The sequence below is a fragment of the Protopterus annectens genome, chromosome 10.part0 (genome assembly GCF_019279795.1).
Source record: "Protopterus annectens isolate FY-2018-M chromosome 10.part0, PAN1.0, whole genome shotgun sequence".
Lineage (NCBI taxonomy): Eukaryota > Metazoa > Chordata > Ceratodontiformes > Protopteridae > Protopterus > Protopterus annectens.
Genome location: NC_056744.1, coordinates 470,978,660 through 471,000,364, shown reverse-complemented (window position 1 = coordinate 471,000,364; position 21,705 = coordinate 470,978,660).

Genomic DNA, 21,705 nt, shown 5'->3' with positions numbered 1-21,705 from the left:
CATATCTACAGATATTCTGCAGAAACAGGTTTTTAGGTGTAGCTGTAGCACATAAAACCCTGACTCTCCAACTCTCCCTGGAATGGATGCACACACTCAATATAAAAGGTCATACTGGGCATGCTCCTACACTTAGAGAAATGAAGTCCATGTCTGACAACACAGTGGACTATACATATCTATTATTCGCAGATGTCTGTGCACACACACCAAATTATACACCATTCATACTTCACAAACACAAACACACACACACACACACACACACACACACACACACACACACACTGGATAGGAATACTCACACATATCTAAGGCCAACATAATATAATATGTCAAACATACACACACAGAGACGTGGGGAAGAGAGAGACAGACAGCGATAGAGAGAATCCCATTATGAGGCCTTTTCCACTCAGTAAACATCCCATTGGCCTATATCACATGATGTGCTGATGTCATTCACTGTAAAAATTCCTTTTGTTAGGCCTCAGCCCTATAGTCTCAGTGGTGCTTGTGATAACTGTTTAACACGATAGTACAAATAAGTATTCAGGTAGCATTTGTAATCTCAGTCCTGTCAAATGTAAAGTTGTGTGTGAGAGTCTGTGTGTGCATGTGTGTGTGTGTGTGTGTGTGTGTGTGTGTACGTGTGTGTGTGTGTGTGTGTGTGTGTGTGTGTGTGTGTGTGTGTGTGTGTGTGTGTGTGTGTGTGTGTGTGTGTGTGTGTACATGTGTGTGTGTGTGTGTGTGTGTGTGTGTGTGTGTGTGTGTGTGTGTGTGTGTGTGTGTGCATGTTTCTAGATGAATTAGTTTGAGGCCATTCGCACTCATTACACTTCCCATTGCTCTACTTTAGCACTGCTGCTGATGTCAGTCACCCTGAAATAACCCTTTGGGCAGCTTGCAACCATATAAGCACTGTGGTGTTTGTGATACCTGTATAATATTATAGTGTAATAAACTAATTAGGTAGGAGTTCTAATCCCGGTCCTAATAAATGTTAAAATGTGTGTGCTTGTGTGAAAAAAGTGTGTCTGTCATTGTAGAGACATGATTTTGAGGCCATTCACACTCACTACACTTCTCTTACCCCTTCTTTAGCACTGCTGCTGATACCTTTGGACAGCTGTCTAGTATATAAGCTCTGTGGTGCTTGCGATAACTGTGTAATACTGTATTTTAGCAAGCTAGTTATGTAGGAGTTTTAATCCTGGTCCTCGCAACTGTGAACATGTGTGTGTTTGTGTGAGACAGTATGTGTGTCTATAGGTTGAAGTATTTGGTGTCCATACACAGTCAGTACATTTCAAAGTATAATACTTTACAATGGCTGCTGATGTCACTCACCTTAAAGGTATGTTTGGACACTATTCTACCTATAAGCTCTGTGGCATGTGTGATAAATGCATAACAATAACTACATAAGTATGGGTTTGAATTGCATTCCTGGTAAGTTTGTGAGTCTGTATATATATATATATATATATATATATATATATATATATATATATGTTCGTACCTTAAAGATTTTGGCCCCATTTACACCAAGCACACTTCTCAGTGCCCTACTTTAGCAGTCCTGCAGATATCGTTCACCTTAGAAGTACCTGTTGGCAACCATAACCCATGTACGGTCAGTGGTGCATGTGGTAAATATGTAACATAAAGGTCTGAAAGCATAGGTAGTCAGAGGTTCGAACCTCACTCCTGGCAAATGTCAGTGTGTGTGTAGGATAAAGTATTTTATGAAATCTCTCATCCAGTACATTACTCAATGCCAGTTTTTACAAGGGCTGGTGATGTTCCTCACCTTAGAAGAACCTTGGGACAGCATCCATCTTATAATCTCCGTGGTGCATGAGATAAATGCATAACACTGTAGTAGCAATAGCTAAATAGGTAGGGATTTGAAACTCAGCACTGGCAAGTGTGCATGTGTCTCTCTCTGTCATCAGCACTCTGTGAGGGTGTTGGTGTGATTGTGTAATAACATGATCCATTGGGGAGGGGTTTTGCAAAATGATTATACTGATGACCTAGTATATGTCCCAATGTCCACATTACAAGACCAATAGTTGTCAAACACTGTAGAGGTCGGTGTAGAAAATTCACTGCCCTAAATGTGTAGTGCCATGTGCAGTAACTGACAGTATGGAATAGTTAACAATATAGGCAACCCTTCTAATACTCAGAGACCAGTCTCCACCCAAGAATCATACACAAACACACTTGGCTAGGCATCAACCACTATATCAGCAGTTCTCCTGCAAACTGCCTCACAGATAGTACCCACAGTGTGATTGCAGTGGACTCCATGACAAACTGATTACCAGACATGACTGGTGTCACACAGGGTACAGTCCCATGTCCTCTCATGTTTGGGATCTGCTCTTCTGAAGTGCAGGAGAATACCAAGGCACCCTGACTGAAAATGTCTGCATACAACTGTAAGGTGGGTGGTAGCATTCCCAATCCATGTGATGTTGACATTATGCACAAAGGCCATTTAACACCTATGACTGTTGTTAGAACCCTGGACATTACCGCAATAGCAAGAGATGTGCTGCCATTACCTTTGGGAACACCATGGCTCACATTAAGTAATACAATGGTGGGACTCCACTGTACAGTGACATTGTTATAATAGAATGGGGAACACGGGTTGACAGTCAGCTTCCTGTTGACCACAACAGTGCCACTGACATCAGAAAGTACTTTGATGTGTTATGTCTCCTGACTAAGCATGTGTTATCCAGCAAGTAAAAGGACATGGTCACCCTGTGCCATCCCCTCAGTAGCCTAATTAATGTGTACAGTGGACCATATGCCATGTTCCCCACTGTACACCTGCAACAACTGTAGAGTCTGCAAACATACCCCACAAAGGGAATGCCACACCTTATACACATGCCCTGTATGGACAGACCCCAATGACTCCAATGAATCCCAATATTATACTGTCTATGTAGGTGCAATCACTACCTCAGTTACTCAGCCATGTCTCACCAAACTAGGTCAGAAATGCTGCATCTGAAGAAACCAATCTGTCCACACAACATGCCACAGAGACCTCAAGCACACTTCCACACATCAAAGGACATGCTTGTGGGACAGGTGCACAACCCAGACACTGTCCATGTTATGGAATATAAATCACATACATGTGAATCAGTGCACATCACTGGCCACCCACAATAGAAATCTGAATGAGTGGATGCAGAATGCAATACCCACCCTGGGGACCACTCCAGTGACTATATTCCTGAGCCACACTGGGGACTATTGTCATGTGTCCTGATGCCAGGTTATTCCCTTGGACTAGCATTGTAGAGCCTTCAGGCCCATTCATGGGTTCATAGGTTCATAGGTTGGTATTAGGCTATTGGCCCTAGGGCCTATACAAGCCTAGCCATAACAATTCCCTGGATATTTCTTCCTACAATATTTACTTCCCTGGACCCCTGTCTAGCAAGGTGACTGATGTGATCCCCAGGGTGAATTTCCTATCTCCCATCCAATTGTCAAGGTTCCTTTTGAAGAGGGCCAAGGAGGTGCTCTGCTTGACATGTATGGGCAGTATATTCACACACCTATGAAGCAAGGAACCTATGGATCTCAGTACTGGCAAGTGTGTGAGTGTGTGTGTGTGTGTGTGTGTGTGTGTGTGTGTGTGTGTGTGTGTGTGTGTGTGTGTGTGTGTGTGTGTGTGTGTGTGTAAGTAGTAATCTCAGTGTGTTTGGTTGATGAATATCCCCTGTGGCTGTTGTTATTAGCAACTGGAGGTGTGTCCAAACCACAACACTTACCATTCTCCACTCTGCAACAGATGTTGTAAATCAACATATATCTATGTGCAACCCTCAGCCCTATAATCTGTGAGGCATATGAAATCACTGTGTTACAGACCTGGGAAAGCCATGCAGATAGAGCTTTACCCTGCCTAAGACATGGTTGATGTATTACCACACTAGAACAAAGACGAACTGAGTAGCATAATGATTTAATCATAAGAACAAAGCTTTCAGGTTAAACACCCTTCTTCAGTATTAACTCAATACACCTACTAAAGCAATTTATATAAACCTTAGTTAAGTCGCAGCCAATAAAATTCATCACATATTATTAAGAAACACCACAATTTTTAAAAAGGAACATATTAAAATATTGCACAAGTCCTAATATATAACAGGATGAATACATAAAAAGTTAATGTAAACAGTTATGTCTTTGTTTTAAAACCAGTTTCAATGATACCATTTGATTTTTAGTAGGTGTATTGAGTTAATACTGATGAAGGGTGTTTAAACTGAAAGCTTTGTTCTTATGATTAAATCATTACGCTACTCAGTTAATCTCTGTTCTATTGCATTTTTTGTTTGAACTGTGTTTTACCTAAATCCGTGATTGTTTTGCTTGTATTACCACACTGCCATAGCCATTGGACTTGTTGCAGGGCCACATCCTGGAGACACACAAAATTCATAAATTCCAATGCCCTGGATCAACTAACCCATAGTCCCACCAGGGGCTCCAATATCCTAGACCTGGTCATTACCAACATGGGAAATCGATGCTCCACACCTATGGTCACCCCCTCATTGGTCAGGTCAGACCATAAGCTAATCACCCTTAACATCCACATCCCACCCCCCAGTAAGGAAACCTCCGTAAAAAAAGTCTCCAAAGCCAACTTCATGCTACTCAAGTCAGAAGTTACAAACTTCATGACACCCATGCAGACGGGAACTAAAAGTTCGACTGCTGAGTCCTACACTAAGGTACTGTACGAGCACATCCACTCATTCATGAATTGTGCCATCCCAAATAGAACCAAGATGCTCTCCTCCAAAAAAAGGAAGCCAATCTGGTGATCCCCTGCCATAAACAAACTTTACAACAAAAGAAAGAAACTGTTGCAGAAAAGAGGAAAATCACAGGATGCAAAAAACTCCCTTACCAGCCCCAGTAAGAAGCTGAGATCCCTCATAAAATCCTCCAAAGCTAGTTACGAAAATAAAATTGCCAAAGATTCCAAAGACAACCACAAGGCATTCTATAACTATGTCAAGAATCTAAATGGCAATGCTTATATCTGCTCTGAGCTACAACAGAATGGCATTAAATGTACTGATCCCAAGGATATTGCCAATATCCTGGCAGATCGATTCAGTGCCAACTTCACCCCTCTCTCACCCCTAAATGGCCCATCTCAATACCGGAAGATTGTTAAATTCTGGTAATAATGGCCACATGGGTAAAAAACGCACTCTCCAAAGCTAAGAATACAGCATCCATGGGACCAGATGACATCCCAGGCTGTGTACTACATGAACTACAAAATGAACTGGCACATCACCTAAGTGTCATGTTTAATCATACCCTCACCTCAGGCTTCATGCCCACTGAGTGGTGCACAGCTACAGTTATTTGAATCCACAAGGGGGGATCTACCTTGGATCCTGGGAAACTACTGCCCCATCAGTCTGACGAGCCTGATCTGCAAGGCCATGGAATGTATTATCATCGAACTTATAAACAAAGACAGTGGCAACCTTAAAACACTGGACACCACCCAGTTTAGGTTTGTGAAGGGCCGATCTTGTCTCCTGAACCTGATTGACTTCTTTGAATCAGTCTCCAGAGCCATGGATGAGGGTAAGGCAGTCCATACAGCCTATCTGGACCTTGCCAAGGCCTTTGACACCATCCCCCACTCTGGAATCATAGATAAACTTACTAAGCTGATCATTAATCCCTGTGTCACTTGATGGGTTGCCAACTGGCTTACTGACAGAACCCACACTGTAAAAGAAGCTGACTACAAATCCAGCTCCAGACAAGTGACAAGTGGAGTACCTCAGGGTTCAGTCCTGCGACCTCTCTTGTTTGGCATCTACTTCTCTGAAGTACAGGTCAACACTAAGGTACTCTGGCTAACAAAGTTCACAGATGACTGCAAACTGGGAGCCATTATTGAATCCCCAAATTATGTGGATACTCTACAAAAGGGCCTTACAGAAACATTTGCTTGATGCCAGAGCCATGGGCTCAAGCTCAATGCCAAGAAATGTATAATTATCCCCTTTGGGAAAAAACATGTACCCATGAATTACCACATAGGTGGAAGTACACTAAACACAGAAAGTGTGATAAGAGACATAGGGACACAAGTAGACAGTGGTCTCACCTTCAATAACCATATTGCCACAACAGTCAGGAAATCCTTCTATGTGGCACACCTCATCACTAAGGGCTTTTCATCCAGAAAAAAGGGGGTCATTGTCCCACTGTACTCATCCCTCATTAGACCCATTATAGAATACAATGCCCTATTTGGTATGTACCTCTCAAGGCATCTGCAACAACTGGAAAGGCCACATAAATACCTCACTAAAAGAATCACAGGCCTAAAGCAGATGCCCTATGCTGACCACCTTAAAAAACTCCAGCTATACTCTGTCACATATCATCTACTCCGAGGTGATCTCTGCTTAACATACAAGGCCATGTCAAACCCCGAGCTGTTGGACATGCTACATTTAAATAAATCCCAATCCTCAGAGCCACATGCTCCAGAGAACTAAACCTTGTCATCACAATAAACATAACATGCTGGAGGAATAGGTTCCTGACCCAGAGACTCCCCAGACTCTTGAATAGACTGCCCATACATGTCAAGCAGAGTGCCTCTTTGGCCCTCTTCAAAAGGAACCTTGATGATTGGATGGGAGAAAAGAAATTAACCCTGGGGATCACGTCAGTCACCTTGCTAGACAGGGGTCCAGGGAAGTAAATAGTGTGGGAAGAAATAGCCAGGGAATTGTTATGGCTAGGCTTGTATAGGCCCTAGGGCCAATAGCCTAGTACCATCCTATGAATCTATGAACCTAGAACAGAAACAGGATACAGTATGTAAGAACACATTCACTCAGCACTTCACTTGTGGGGGAAGAGAGGGGTAAAGCTGGCACTGAATGTGTTGCCAAGACTGTGGCCAATATCTGTTGTCTCAGGATAGGTATTAGCATTGTGCAGAAACTCACAGCACTTGTGTTTAATGCTGTGGAGGTTGTTGATGTAATTATCAAAGGTTGTTGTGATTTTTGTCAGTGTCTGCTGCATGTCAGCCTTCATAGATGCCTGTAGGGGATTCCATGAGGGATCCCAAGTTGTGTTTGAGGCTAATAAGGGAGTTCAACATTCATGGGACACCACCATTTTCTGCAACAGTGTCCTCCTTCTGTTGTACACTTTAGTAATGGCAGGGGACTATCACATTTTCTCCCAGTGTTTGGAGGACAGTGTATGGGTTCTGTTGGCTCTAGCTAGTACCATGCATTCATGTGCCTGTTTGTACAGTGCATATGTGTATGATTCCACAGTCATGCAGCTATTTCCCATTGCCATGGGTGCAGTGAAGTCATCCACCCCTCTTTTCATGGTTGCAAAGTCAGCATTGGAGAGGTTTTGCAAGGTGGTTACCTTTATTGGGGGGGGGGGTTGCTGACATGTTTAGTTCCATGCTGATTACAGCCTGTGTGGAGCTTACCATGCAGTGATTGACAAAAGTGGATGAGCAACGGTCCCATATTTAAGTAGACAACACAGGTCAAGGTTGTTGCATCCTCTGCCAGGGGTCAGTAAGAGCCCATCCAGGGCACTGGAAATGATGAATCCCAGGAGGTATTGGGCCACTGTACTTGTGTCTGGTTATTTTCCCTAGGTGATGGAGGGGTAGTTGAAGTCTCATACTATGTCAGTGTTGTGTTGAACCATCATAGATGGCAGGGTGTTGAAGAATGTACATTGACAGTCTAGGGACATAGATGTGGAACCATAGCAAGCTATGGTCTGGATTGCACTATTAGCCCAAGGCAGTTGTACTGGAAGGATATCCAATGCATTATGCTGGGATGCAAGTTTGGGGGTGTTCCTATCCATAATGAATACGGAGACAACACCACCTGTGGAAGTGTGGTGTGGTTCATATTTTGGGGCTGAGAGCTGTGGAATAAGTATAGCCTGATACTGCAGGGCTGCTGTCTGCTGCAGTGAACCACATCTCCATTACAGCAGACATGTTAATGTCCTCTACTCCAATGAGTGCTTTGAGTGACTGCATTCTGACAGTTAGATGTCTACTGTTGAGCAGCATGACCCTCAAAGTGCATACATGTCTAGCTGTTATTGTGGTAATTACATTAGGAATGCTGCCTAATAAGGGATCATGGGGGTGGCAAGACACTTAGCCAGTACCTGGAAACCCAGCGCTGACAGATGTAGGACATCTGTGGCAAGCCATTGGGTTCTGTCAATCATGTCATCCTAAGTAGAGTGATACTGGACCCCCCGGGAATGACACAAAACATGTAAGCCAATGTTGCAGTCAATCATCTGTTGATAGTATTGCAGCATCATTCTGGGTGATGGCGGTACACTACTCAGGGCAACTTTCATACCTGCCTGGACCACATAATCAGAGATTTCAACTATATCTCTTGTCATGTAGTCCAGGGAGGTGTGCCCCAAGTCATTCACACCCACATGGATACAGAGTGATACTCGTAGTTGTTGTGAAGTGCCATGACTGGCTAGGTCATGTGTTGGATGCTGGCGTGTGATAGATATTTGGCTGTTACCTGCTCCATATTCAACTTAGTGAGTGGGATATGTGTGTGCCTCAGTATTGAGTTACCCATGATCACTGTATTGTGCAAGGTGGTTAGCCTTAAGAGCTTGGGTTGAGAGGCACACTGTGAAGGCTAAATATGTGTCCCTTGGCATGTGCCATGTCATGGTGTCTGACTGGGTGCCTGTATTGCTGGTCTGTGCTGTTTGGGTATGTGTTCATTGAGTGCCTCTGTGAAGGTGGGTGTGTGGCTTTTCACTGTATGTCATGGCTGTCAAAATGGGTGTCATGGTGAGCTATGTGTCCCACATGGTGTGTTGCAGGTGTTGATCTTATCCTCTTGACCTGCTAGTCCAGTCTTTGCTGGAGAGTGCATATTTCCACATTGGGAGATATACGGGTAACTCTCACATGTCTGAGTGTTTGGAGTTTAGCGGAGGGGGTTGTCTGTTTACATGAGGCAGTTGCAACAGTGCCTCAGAATGGACAAGTGCATCAGGTTAATGGGTGAAACCACCAAAAACTACCCTTCAATCATGCCAGGAGGGGTGGATATAACTTGTAAGTACTGGGGCTACTTCTGTGATGAAGAGGTACTGCTGACGGCTCCCAGTTGTGCCACACTTATTGATACAATAACCTAGTAAAATACCAAGCCATAATGCTATTTGAAGTGCAAGACAGAAAGAACTAGCACAACGTAAGGGTGGAACTGAAGGGAGACTTTCTGCCACCTTGTAATACTTTATCTCTGCTGTGCAGTTATCAGCAGCCTTGGCAATGTGAAAGTTCAGTAAGCTCTCTAGTGCATGCCGTAATTGCGTTACACTATAGTAGACATAACTAGATAGGCAGGAGTTCTAATCCCAATACTGGCAAGTATGTGTGTATGTATCATGTACTGTACAGTCTGGTGTATGCCATTTTTGAGTTGCGTACTACCCTGCACACTTCCCCTCACTTCAATCTAGTAGTCCTGTTGATGTCATCCACCTTAGAAGTACCTTTGGAGTAGGTAAAAATGTGCAAGCTCTTTGGCACATCTGATAACTACTTAGCACTATAGTAGCAATATCTAAATAGGTAGGAGTTCAAATCCCCCTATTGGCAACTGTTTGGATGTGTGTGTGTGTGCATGTGTATTTTTGTGCAAATCATGTAGTATGTGGGTTACACCATTTTTGACCTTTGTATACCCTTTACACTTCCCCTCACTCCAATTTAGTAGTCCTGTTGATGTCATCCACCTCAGAAGTACCTTTGGACAAGGTGGAAATGTATAATCTCTGTGGGGTATCTGATAACTGCATAGCACTATAGTAGAAATCTATAGATAGGCAGGAGTTCTAATCCCAATACAGGAAACTGTGTGTGTGTGTGAGGATCACATCTTGTGTGGCATATACCATTTTGATGTGTGCACCATACATGGCTGGTGACCACCTCCCACTGCCATTGCTTTATATAATGTGGTAACAGCATCTGCCTCACATGCAGCAAGTTAAACCACTGTACAATCCTCTGTACAGATGTGTCTGGAATATCCAGATGTTTGCAATCTATACGTGTTTGGAAGTGGTCTGTGTGCCTTAACAATGCCCATTTATGTGATATTGTAGCCAAATAGTCTACAGTGAGTGTGCTGACACATATGGCAGCATGAGGTATCATACCTCACTGAAACATCATGCTGATATGATGTCTGCCACCCTCACAGGTGGCCATCTTTGTAGGTGCAATACACGAGCCCAGATGCTTGGTTTTACAAGTGAACTGTTCATGTCATGGGTTACATTAAAAGCTGGAAGAGGTGTGGATTGACATATTGTGGTCCTAATTTGTATGTAACAAGAACACCTTGCATCTTAACAGGGCTGTGTACATAATTTATACACACTGTATACCACTAAGGTGTCACACATGTCCCTACCTTAGGTTGTTTTTCCAGTCCATTGTGCTGGCCTCTATTCAGACTTATTGGCACTGACAAGTTGTGAGGTATGCAGGAATGTTGAACTCATGTCAGATAGGTCCCAGTGGTGACCACTGTGATGCAATGTAGTTAACCCCACCACAAGTGAACATGCACATAAACCAATATAGCTATTACATAAAGCAATATAGCTACTACTGATAGTTGTGTGCATGGTAAATTGCATGCCCTTGACATGTCTGGGGTACTGCCAGGCAAAAACAGAACAATGTCATACTCACCAGCTTCAAGCTGCTGTGCCATATGCAGACCAGGGGGTCCTAGGTATTTGTGAGAGGGAGCTTTTGTCAGCAGATGCACATGTGGCCTTGGTACAGGATGGATGCAGCATGTCTGCCCATCTACAATACTAACCACAGTAATACGCAATGTCCTGTCCTCACCATAGATGTGCATCTCTGTGCATTAGAAAACCCCATCCACAACTGCAGTCAGACCTGACACATGGATGTAGATACAATACAGATACATGTATTTCTGATACATTAGTTTAGTAATCCCGACTGAGCCCTTACCTACAAACTTCTTGCCCAGTGTGTGGTTGCAACCCACCTCCACAATGCTTTCCTCAGCTTTATGGCTTGTGTGTTGGGCAGGTGCCCCAAGGTTGGAGAGCAGCTCCTTAGTGGGTGTCAGTGTGGGCTGGATGGTTGGGCCCCCACCTGTGGCTAGCCAGTCCCTCGCTACAGCAGCAGCCTGTTGACAGGCATGGTGGTTGAGGTCGGTGGCCCTATGCTGCATCTGCTCATAAGTTCTGCTGTGTAGGCCGGCATCATTTACCCTGTAGACCAGGTCACGCCACAGGGCAGTCCTCTCTCGAACATCTTGTGCTCTCCATCCAAATAACAGGGCATAATGTCCGATCACATCTTGGGTGATGATGTCAGTTTCCCCAGCAGAGAATGCTGGCAGGCGAGCCCTCTGCATGTTACCTGCAAGACATAAACAAGAAATTGGTCACAGGACCTCATACAGTTGTCAAATTGCACATCAACAGTGGATATTACATGCAAATAATCCAAACTACACCATAACCCTCCAATCTATCATGGCTATAGCAGCTTGCATTACACTCCTGGCCCTGAGCTGTCTTATTCCCCCCAATATTGGACACAATTGCATAATCCTCTATTCTCCATTCATTTCTGTGTAGAGGGTTGACAGTGGCCATCTTCTATGTGGATGCTGTGTGGATGATGGCAGGTCTGTGTTTGACTGCGGTGTGTGATGTAGCTGTGCGCATATGCCTGAGTCCATGTAGGAGGCAGACAGTGATGTTATTATGCCCCATGAAGATTTGCTGTTGTTGCCATTAGTAGGCAATATGTACATGCTCACCATTGCTGAGGGGAGGAGTGTGGTTGATGTGCATATTCCCCTATAAAACTGGGGTGGACAGGGTGGTGATGTTCCCACCTAACCAGTCTGATTCAGGTTGCCCATATCCATGGCATGTGTGTATGAGATGTTCTTTACCCCCATTACAGGGTGAACTGTGTTGTTTCCTCTGAGACAGACAACATATGTGGAGACACTGTTGCAATTGTCCTTGGTGGTGTGGATATTGTGATTTGTAGTCATTGTCAGCCTTACAGGAAGTCACCTGTGAACTCACATGCTTGCTCAGATAGAGGTAGACTTACTTTCAAGTTGTTGCCTGCACCTATGTGCCCCTGTACAGCCAATTTAGCATCCTATTATGTGGTTTGTGTATTGCTGCTGCCCACCAAAGGGGATTACTCTACCTTGGTGGAGGCTGGTTATACAGGTCAGGTACTGCTGAGTCCATACAGCTACAGTGGCCATAAAGGGTACACACCCCTGTTACAATGCCTGTTATTTGTGCAATTGAAACATGAAACCACAATAACTCATTTCAAAACAATTCCCAGCTTTAATGTGACCCATAGTCTGTACAATTCAATTGAAAAGATAACAATCTGGTCTGTGAAAACATATGGAAATAATAATCAGTACAATAAGCCAGTTGAATGAGTGTGCACACTCTTAAACTGATACGTTGTGTATGCACCTCTTGAGATGGTTACAGCATTCCTTCATCATGGTATGGACTTTAACACCATGGCACATCTTCATTTGGCAATAGTTGCTCACCTTCCTAGAAACACCTTTGGTTATTTTTCAATGTAATTGTATAGGTTAAGGGTCACATTCAAGAGGACAAACATTATGAAATGATTTTCAGTGGTCTCATTGTCATACAGCACACAGATCTGGCATTCCAACAGGGGTGTGCACACTTATGATATCCACTGTATATAGGTGTTGATATAGCTGTTAGTGGTAGGCATGGACAGAGGGCCAAAACACAGTTGGTCACTTCTCCGATTACTACCTGATAATCATGCCTACTCTAGTACCCATATCAGTGTCAGGACAATGCAACAACCAGTAGCTGTACACATTTATGAACTGACACTGATATTACACACATGTGCAACATGCACAACCTATGTACCTGACTGCTTGAAACCCATGTGATTAGTTTTGTGCCTTTCAGCTGGGCATACGCATACATACATATGCTCAGGGGATACCTGGCATACATTTTTGTTCTATGTTAGCATGGCACACTGTATTTACAGTCTTGCTGCTCAATCATACTTCTCAACCTGTTATAGCAGTACGTCTGGACAATGGCAGACATAAATTGGTGACAAAAGGGACATCAGTATTGATATTGTATTAATATAGCTGCACCATACATTAGTAAGTTGATTGCACAGTAGGCTTTGACATCACTGTGATAACCTGGATGATTCCAACAATCATAAGTAGGTTATTATGTTACATTGTCATTGCTCACAGACTTGCCAGTGGTTTGGCTGACATAACACAGGTATATGTGTATGTGACTACAGATATCTGTCACAAATGTGCTTAATGTCCAGCAGAACACTGTACAGTTGAATGTTGTTGATTCAATATATCACATGCAGTTCAACACGCATGTCTGCAACAGTACTTTACTTTGCATATGCCCTATATAGTTCACTTTACAAGACAAACATATATCATACTCATATTCACAGGTAACATATGGATATGGACAACATCCCATTAACTGGCCTAGCAGTGGCACAGTCACAACTGTTTAACAGACACCCCAGCAGTTGTCATATGTGAGCTGTCCTTTCCCAGTGTGAGTCAGGCTCCTATGCTGTGATCCTACTTTGCAACCTCTTAGAGCATCACATCTGGACAAAGCCTAAAATGATGGGGGGATAAATAGTGACAGACTTTAAATATTCCTGTTACAAGCTTAGGAAGTTTATAGAATGATACATTTTGCATTACTGTGAATATTCTTAAGGATGTGGAGTCTTAAACTCAAGTGTCCGTCATTACTTGATGACTTCAATCCTCAGCTATTCACCAGAAAAGTACAGATTTCAGGTGGAGCAGACAAAACACTATGATGGGAAAATCTGGGCAGTCTGTGAGGATCTATACAGTTGAGAAGTATGGCTGTGACTCTTCCACTGCAGAGAGGGCTAGATGCTATGGCCATAGCAGCTGTTCAGCAGGACATTAGTACAGCAAGTCTTGTTGGGACATATATACTTCCAAATTATATTTCCCATTATTACAGACCAAGGACTACATTCAATTACATCTGTACATCTTCCACTTACTTTTTTTTCTTCCATTTTCCAGTTTATGTTGTGTTTGTTTTCTCTCTCTCTCTCTCTCTCTCTCTCTCTCTCTCTATTTCTGTGCACTACAGGGATAGAGCTGGTTTGAATAGGTGGCAGCATGGCTCTTGTAGGTGATGCTCATGACCAGGTAATGACATGTGCACCTGTCGGTGTTCCCCACTTGCTAATTGCATGCAGAGCAGCTGTGTAGTTCTTCCAATAGCCAATGTCATGGCAACACACTCCTATAACCGAGTATTCCATGTGTGCATTGGCCCTTTCCCTTACTTGTGAGGAAGACATCCTGAAGGTGTGTGAGCTACTACCTCTTACAACACGACTTGTGGAGACAAGCCAACTAAATGGTGGAGAAGGTTCAAGACTTAGGTGCAGAATGTGAGTATTGCTGTTATATGTTTGGAATACTGTTATTTTAACAGAGTTTGTCTGCACATGCTACTTCTGCATGGGTTTCAGTCTGACAAAATTCTGTTTCTGCATAGCTCTCAACTGTAGGGCTATCCACATAATGCCCACAGGTTAGGCTGATATGTTTGGTCTGTTCCCCAGACAGGTGTTGTCCTTGGCAAATCAGTAGCATACACTGGTGATTGCAATCTGTAAATGCTAACATCCATTTGTTTTTCTGACTTTATATCCCTCAAAAAATATATGTTACAACAAACCCTGTAACACCAGCAACTTTCTCAGTGTATAACAGCAATATTTCAAGTATGGCCATGTATTTGGGCCTCTGCCCACCAATTATGTCAGGCTTTGTCCAGATGTGATAAAGTAGGAGGATTATAGGTATACTGGTCTATCATTATTTAGTGCTGTCATTCCTGCTTGCGGGGAAAGGCTGGAAAACATGTTGAAGTCTGTACATTCAAGAGGTTGGTGTATAGAGAATGCTCTTAGATGCCCTTATAACATATTTTATGTGAGGGAGAGTAGCACATGTTTTAAAACTAGGCTGTTAGAAAATGCGAGACATATTGCTGATGAGAAAGATGACAGTTTTATAGCCGTACATTTGAATAAATCTCACCATGGGGACAGTAGTGGGTTCCAAGGTACTGTTTTGGAAAAAGTCTGTTCCTCAGTTTGATGAAACATTCATAAAAGGACAATTGTTATGTACAGACTCAATGTATTAATATTAAATGTGATACTTTATCTCTTAGTTGGTTAAATGAGGATTGTAATTGGAGACTGTGTATTTAATTATGTAATTAAGTGTTAATTGCTTCTTATGATTAAGGCAAGTATTTCTTGTAATGCTTTACTCCTTGAAGGCTTTGGCCAAGACATCAGAGTATAATAAATATGTGTGAATTACTGGATGGTTGTATTTCTCTTTGCTATGTTCAGTTATTTTAGTTGTTTTGCTAAGAGGTTGTTGTATGTCTGGCCATTGTGTATGGCCTAAAATGATTTTGTAGCAGTGTCTGTTCACTTATTTATTTGGACTGTGGGGGGGGGGGCAGATGTTAGTGTCATGGGTCCTTTTGTATCCAGCTGTGCATGCTGCCCCAGTTATGGGTGGTCTACCAGCAACATATGTTTGTATGGGCATTTTAGGACATGTATGCATATCTATCTATCTATCTATCTATCTATCTATCTATCTATCTATCTATCTCTCTCTCTCTATATATATATATATATATACATACATACACACACACGTATATATATATATATATATATATATATATATATATATATATATATATACACACACACACAGACACACACACACACGAACACACACACAAACGAACACACATGCACATACACACACACACACACACACACACACACACACACACACACACACACATGCACAGACACCTCAATATTTATTGGTAATATATCTATATATTGTTATACACATATATGTATCTTCATGCATATCTGTCTCTCTCTCTCTCTCTATGTATATGTTTCTTTTCAGATATAGATATATTTGTAGATATCAATCCTTCCTAATTGCACAGTGTCTCTTCCCTATTGTAAACTGGCTGTAAAGAAGGGTATGCTTGAGAAAACATAAAACCATACATTTGAGATGCCTTACTGATAAATTGCTTTGACTGTACTGTGTAGGGTCCTTGATTCAAATCCTGCAAGGGCTGTTTATTTCGTTGCCAGGCAGAGCAAGGACTGCTGGATACAAAATGATTAAGGCAGTTTTGAGCAGCGTTAAGCATGTTTGTATGGGTTTGCATAATGGTAAGCGGTGCTAATGTATGGTTAAATGAATAGGCACTTACACTGTGTAGGCTTTGCTTACCTGTGAGCAAATCTGCTTAGCATTTACATTTAAGCAATGCTTAAACCTGCTAGTCATAGCTCAGCCTGGTAATCAGTGATCATGTTCCAGTCTGATAAAATAGCAGGGTAATAACATCTTTAATAAGTGTATTTAATTTCCTGTACATAACATGCTTCTATGCACTGTCATTACAGTAGCAAAGGATGTGACTATACTGTATGGGACACCTGGGTATACATGGGTAGTACCACAATCTTTTTCTTTGCATTTGTTTTATACATGGGTAGTATCCCAGGTTATATGTAGTCGCACTTGCATGTTACACCAGCTACAGGGCACTGGTTGACAAAAATAGTTTAACACATATTGTATCATTACGTTAATATTTTTAACAGTGATTTTCCAAGTAAGAGTAGATTGCAGATTGTAGTGCTAGAACCATACAACCCTACATGGAAAGCTGTGACTCTGAGTACTGACTATCTTGTTCTTAGTGATCGAGCTGTATGTTTTTATGTATCTCCTATTGGATATTGATCTGATATTTTGATATTAACTGTAGACTACTATGATTTTTGGACATGTCATTGAGGACTGCTGTCATGTAGTAATGGCATACCTTTCAGTTTCAGACTTCTATCTTTCAAAACATTCATCCTAATGCATAACCTGTTATTTATTTATTTACATTTGTTTACTGGGAAATTCCGACTGGACGCGGGTCCTTTTTCAGCAGATGCCTGGAGAGAAAAGCACCACATCATGTACATGATAGAGATACAAAGTTGCAGCAATAGTAAACAACACTGCAGGTTGTTGGCTTTAATACAATAACAAGATATTGATTATCAACCATATATATAGAAAATGTTGCAAGTTAAGATAGCTTCTTGTCATTTATAATATTAGTAACAAAGTTGTCAGACAAGATGTTAAAGTATGTAAAGACAACTAGCTATTTCTGACTGTGGTTAGTAGTGGCGGTAGTATAGTTGGGTTAAGAGTCTGTGGAGGGGGGGGGTTAGACTGGATTAGAACAAGGACAAAGCCAGTGCAAATATAAGTGGAATTTGAGTGCAGTCTTGAAAAGGCTGCTGGAAGGTAGAGTAGTTATAGAGGGTGGAAAATTGTTCCAAAGTTTAGATATGGTACATAAAAATATGGCTTCTCCTGCTGATTTTTTGGGTTTGATAACAGTGAGTGGATTTTTGTGATCTTAGGGGCCTAGTGGGGTGATAGGATTGAAGGAGGGTTTGAAGGGAAGGGATGATAAGGGGGTGGTTAATAAATGTATTAGCGAGGGTGAGTTGATTAAATTGAAGGAGTTGTGGGAGTTCTAGCCAGTTTAGTTCTTTAAGGGAGATACAATGATGGCTGGGGTAGGAGGTTCCAGTGGCAAATTTAGCAATTTTTTTTGTAACAAGCATCCAGCTTGTGTAGGTCTGTCTGTCTAAGGTTGGTAAGTATGGGGGATGCATAGAGTAGGCTGGAGATTAGCTGGGAATTGGTTATGGAGATTCTAGCCGCCTTGGTTAGGAATTGGCGGCTTCGATATAATGCACCAAGTTTCTTGTGAACTTTTTTTATTGTGAGAGATATATGGGTGTCAAATCTAAGTTTGTTGTCTATTTTCACACCAAGTAGTTCTGTGTGTTCTGATGGAGAGATGATGGTGTTGTCTTTGGCAAGAATGTTGAAGTTGGGGGTGTTTTGGTTGGCTTTGGAAGGTTGGAACAGGAGAAGTTTTGTCTTACTTGGGTTGAGTCAGAGCTGAGCATTGGATAGCCACCTTTCTACAGAAGAGAATGATTCCTGTGTGATTTGTTGTAGTTCTGGTAGAGTGGGGGCAAAGCAGATTAGAGTCGAGTCACCTGCGTACTGTATAAGAGATGCTTGTGTGGTGGCAGTATATAGGTTGTTAATGAAAAATGAGAATAGCAGAGGGCCTAGGATAGACCATTGGGGAACTCCAAGAGTAATTGGGAGGCAAGGTGATGTGTTATTATCCCAGATTACTGATTGCTGGCATCTGTGTAGATAACTGTGGAACCAGTTGCAGGCTGGTTGTGAGAAGGAGAGGTTGGGGAGAGTAGAAAGTAGTGGCTCATGAGATACCATGTCAAAGGCCTTTGAGAGATGTAGAAATATGGCAGCAGAGAAGAGGCCGTTGTTTTTGTGATGAAGTATAGTGTTGGTGAAGGAGAGCAGAATGGAAGTAGTGCTGTGATATGGCCTGAAACCATGTTGGGATTTGAAGAGGAGATTATTAGCTAGGAGGTAGTTGGAGAGAGGGGAGAGGATAGCAATGGGGCGGTAACTGAAGAGGCCAGTGGAGGGGGGTGCCTTTGTGGAGGGGAATGATGTGGGATATTTTTCATCTTGAGGGAACATAGCCTTCTGTTATGGAACAGTTGATTGGAACTGAAATTGGGTAGGCTAGTGTATCAGATGCAATTTTCAAGTATTCAGAGGGGAGGTTGTCAGCTGCGAGTTTGATGGGTTTAAGTTCTGACAATAGTCTTTTTATGTTGGAGGTAGGTACTGAGATGAAAAAGAAAAGAGGAGTGAGGGGTTTAGGGTTAGGAGTTGGGGTGCTGTTGTAGGGAAGTGTTGTTTATTTAAAGATGTTATAGTTTCAGTGAAGTGTTTGTTGAAGGATTCAGCAATACTGCTGGAGAAGGGGGAAATGGACGGCTGGGGGGTATCAACCTTCCCTGGGTGGAGGATATTGTTAATAGTGGACCAGAATTGCTTAGGGCTGTGGGTGGTAGAGTTTAGGGTGGATTTATAGTAGAGGGATTTGTCTAGTTTTATATGCTTTTTGGCTTTATTGCGAAGTTCAAGGAATGATTGCCTATCTGAGTTATTTTTGTTAGTCGCCAGTGCTCCCAGGCCTTATCTCTGGATTTCATTATGGTTCTGGTGGTCTTTTGTAACTATGGGGAATGCCTAGATCTGACTTTTGGCATTTCTTACAGAAGCATTGGTGTTTAGGATGGAGAGGAAGGTACTGTTAAAGAAGTGGACAGCCTCATCTAGGTTGAGGTATTTTAGTGGTGACCAGTTAATTTTTTGCAGGGAGGAGATGAAGGAGTTGGGGTTGAAGTTTGACTTGGTCCGTATTTGTCTGTGGATAATGGGATTCAGACTGTTTGTGTGGTGCCGAATTAGGAAAGTGGGGGAGTGGTCACTAAGACTGTCAGGTAAGCAGCCTGCTAGGTAAGAGTGAGGGGCTTTGTTGACTGGGATCCAGTCAAGTAAGGTATGATTGTTAAGGTTTTTGTTGATTCGGTTAGGGGATTGAATGAGTTGAGTGAACCCATGGGGATTAAGGTGAATGGTTGGGAAACTGTTACTACAGGATAGCCAGTTGATGTTAAGGTCACCGAGAATGATGGTTTCCTGGGGTTGGCTATCTAATTTCTATTTGTCTTCTGTACAGATGTGCAGATGTGAGTATTGTTAAGGCCATACTACTATGTGGGTGCCCACATAGTATTGTGCTGTGGGTCAGGACACTGCTGCTAGTTGTGACATATGGGACATTCCTTAATGTGGGCCTTGCCCCTTTTCCCTGCCTGTGTGAAGGATATTACAGAGGTGGTGGGCTACAGATTCACATACAGTAGGTGGCAATACATCACAGGACAGGATGTGTGGAGACAGCCAAACAACATCGGGGACATATCCCCAGATTTTTGAACAGGTTCTATGTCATCAGTGCTGTTACACACATGATGGCTTGATAAATTTACAGAGTTTGTACGGACATTCATTTAGTGAGTGACTTCACGACTGACAGTGATATGTCTCTGACATACCTCTCCACTGGCACGCTGTCCACAAACTGACCACATGTTTACGTGTTATGTTTTATCTGTTCCCCAGAGAGTTGGTGTCCTTGGTAAATCAGTCTTGGACTCTGGGGAATGCAGTCAGTAAATACTCACATCTATATTACCGACATCATATTCCTCATAAAGAATGTTACAACAAACCCAGTAACATCTGCAACTGTCTTAATGTATGACAGCAATATGTCCAATTTACCCCTGTGTTTGCTCCTCTCTCCCCAAATGATGTCAGGCTTTGTCCAGATGTCAGTGAGGTGCAGACATATTTATTATCATTATTTCTTGACTTCATTCCTGCTACCATCCATGTGATGTAGTACACCCACTGATATGTCAGGGAAGAAGCCATACATATGAGTCCTGAGCTTATACATTCTGAGGTGAACTGTGCATGGGAGAGGCCTGTGTATGTCTGGCCATTGTTAGACTGTCATGATTGTGTACATGTCATGTGTACATGTTATTTGGGCTGTGTATGGAGGGGATGAATGTAAGTGTCATGGCTCCTTCTTTATCTGACTGTGCATGCTGCTCCAATTTCTGCTGATCTATTGGCTGTATGTGTTTGTAGGGGCAGACTGAGACATATCCTGTACCAAGGGCAGGATTCAGACTACACTGAGAACTGGGACTGTATATGTAGGGCTAGTGTGTGAGTGGCAAACAATGATGTATTTGTTCACACATTCCGTATACTCCACTGTTCACTTGATTTACAGGTATGTGATTGTGACTGTGGTGATATTGGTTATGGGTATGCACTTTCCCACTGATGTCTGTTTGTCAGTGCTGTTACATCCCCACAGTGCTTGATATATTTGCAAATACATGTGTAATTACCCATAGTAGATTTCCTAATTCAATTACTTGTGCTGTTTCACTACATATATGTTAGAGCACACAGGAGGGTGTTACTACAGCAACTGTGTTAGCTTATCTATGCCAGTGCTTCAGATACATCCCCATTTTCATGGCATTCACCCACCAGTTTGCCAGCCTTGGTCCAGATTCATTGCAGAAAGGGGTTTTGATCATACCTGTCAACTGGCTGGATTGTTTCAGGATGTTCATGTTTATTGCTCATATTTATGGTCTGTTTTACAGATTATTATCATTTCTCTGGAAAATCACTGTAATGATATGATTGTTGTCAGAAAATGAGGAAATACATTTCATTTACCTTCCTCACATCCATCAGAATATGTATGCTGAAACAAACTGTGTCACTCTGTGAAGAAGAGTACAGGGGGACAATGACCTCTTCCTTCCTGGATGCTAATGCATTA